The sequence below is a fragment of the Elephantulus edwardii genome, unplaced genomic scaffold, assembly GCF_000299155.1.
Source record: "Elephantulus edwardii isolate Elephantulus edwardi_28Jun2011 unplaced genomic scaffold, EleEdw1.0 scaffold00046, whole genome shotgun sequence".
Lineage (NCBI taxonomy): Eukaryota > Metazoa > Chordata > Mammalia > Macroscelidea > Macroscelididae > Elephantulus > Elephantulus edwardii.
In genome coordinates, this window is record NW_006399796.1 from 4250755 (window position 1) to 4252805 (window position 2051).

At 38.9% G+C, this 2051-nt stretch overlaps 1 pseudogene; it reads left to right on the plus strand.

Annotated features, from left to right (window-relative positions):
- Positions 1-694: 694 nt before the first annotated feature.
- The window catches only part of LOC102866858, a 24221-nt pseudogene continuing 22864 nt past the window's right edge, over positions 695-2051 (plus strand).

The following is a 2051-nucleotide window of genomic DNA, read 5'->3' on the forward strand; positions in this document are numbered from 1 at the left end:
CACTTCAAGGACAGTTTACAGGGGGAAAGAAAGGTTTCTCCATGTAACCATTTATGCACGTCTATTTATATGACATTGGTTCAAATACCCGCATTGTATCAGCACTCTTCCTGCTTCTACTTTCTGAGTCTCATATCAATTCTCTATTTTAGTATACAATTTTTTCCTTCTGAATTTTATTCTTGAGCAAAAGCAATGCTTTATCTTGTGTGACTAATTTTCTTAGAAGTGAACAACTTCCTACTGTTATTGTTCACCTTCTATTTTATACTTTTCAAGCACACTCTGCTACTGACTTGATTCTGACTCGTATTGATCCATCCTCTTGATAGGTTGCTGAAGCTGCACCTGTATTAGAAGAGCCTAGTCCTGTTTCTCGTGTCCAGTGATTGGTACATTAGTAGAATGTTGCGCTGCTGACCAGAAGGCAGCATAACTGCAACAGTTAGAACTCACTAGCAACTCCCCAAAAGAAAGATGGAATATATCACTTCATTAAGATTTACAGCCTCAGAAATCTCATGAAATGCAGCTATGAGTTGGAGTCTACTCAGTGCCAGTGGGTCTGAGAATTGATTTCTTGAGTGAAATTAATTAATTAATTAATTTCTGAGTCATAAACAATGCACTGACACCCCTCTTTTAGCATCATATCTTCCTTACCTTTCCCTTCTTAGACAATTACACCAGGAACATGCAGACTGCTGTATACCCAGACCCTCGCCTGAAAATCCAGACCAGACAGCCGGAGTTGCCCCAGGAGACCCTCATCAAACAGCATGCACTCAAACCTCTTCGGATATGCCAAGACAGACTTTACACAGTCATCCTAACTACCCTCACAGAGGTTAAGGTCAAAAGTAGGCCTCATTAGTACCACCTTACCCAGGTCAAACATGCTCCTTTCACCGAGCAGACATCCTACAAATCTCAAATAGTGGGCCCCACTACTCTGTCTAACTCAAATCCCAAGACCTAGGTAGTTCTTCATATTGTTACTAATTGCTGCCCCCACTACTCTTCGCCTCACTCAGATCCTACGACCTGAATTACTCACAAAGTTCTTATACAGTGTTTTTCACTCTGTATCTTTCCCCTTTCTTTTATGGACAGCTTCCTCCATCCATCAAATTGTGTGACCCTATGATTAAGTCCCCACTCCTCACCAGTCCACACCCCTATGCTCCCCTGATCCCTCCTTGGATCCTCATACTCTTTCCACAATAATGATCTTATAATCTTTGTCTTTATGAGACTAAGTTAGTTCACTCTACAATATGCTCTCCAGTCCCTTCCTGGATATTTTTATTATTTTTAATTTTGTTCCACATTTGCTTCTTATTCTTTCCAGGACCTTCTTCTATGATTTCATCTAAAATAATCAGCAGTGTTAACCTGGCAACTTGTACTTTTGGTCTCAGAGTAATGGAGATTGAGGCTCAAGTGATTTATTAGTACTTTGAACTAATGTTTCTCGATGTCTTCTATTTTTTTTTAATTTCAAGGAGAATTTTAATATCAAACATAAAACCCTGAGCATTTTAGCTTTTGGTGAATACCATTCAGGATAGTGTGAAGGAATTTTTTAAAATTCTAATTAATTTCACTACTTTGGTAAGAGCTCTGGTGGCCTAGTGGCAAGAAGCTGTGCTGTAATCTCAAAGGCACGCAGTTCTAGCTGTTCCATGGGAGAAGGCTTGGCCTCTTCTCCCATGAGATTAACTGCCTCTGAATACCAGACTGAGGGTCATCTAAGGGTTGGTTCTTACTCGACAGTATGAAACAACAAGTTTGATAGGGATCTCTTGACTAGAGAATATTTGAAGGTGTAAGCTATAAAACTTGCAATACATTAAATATGATAAATTATAAAAATAAGAATCTTTAGGAGATTTTTCTTTTGTTTCATAATTCTAGAACATGTGTGCTGAGAATTCACATATTGTCAAATACACAGTATTTCCGTGACAAGGTTTTGTGGGTAGCAATCCTCCTTATAAAAGGGAACAGCACTTTATACTCATCGATAAGTGTTGTTTCATGTACCATTG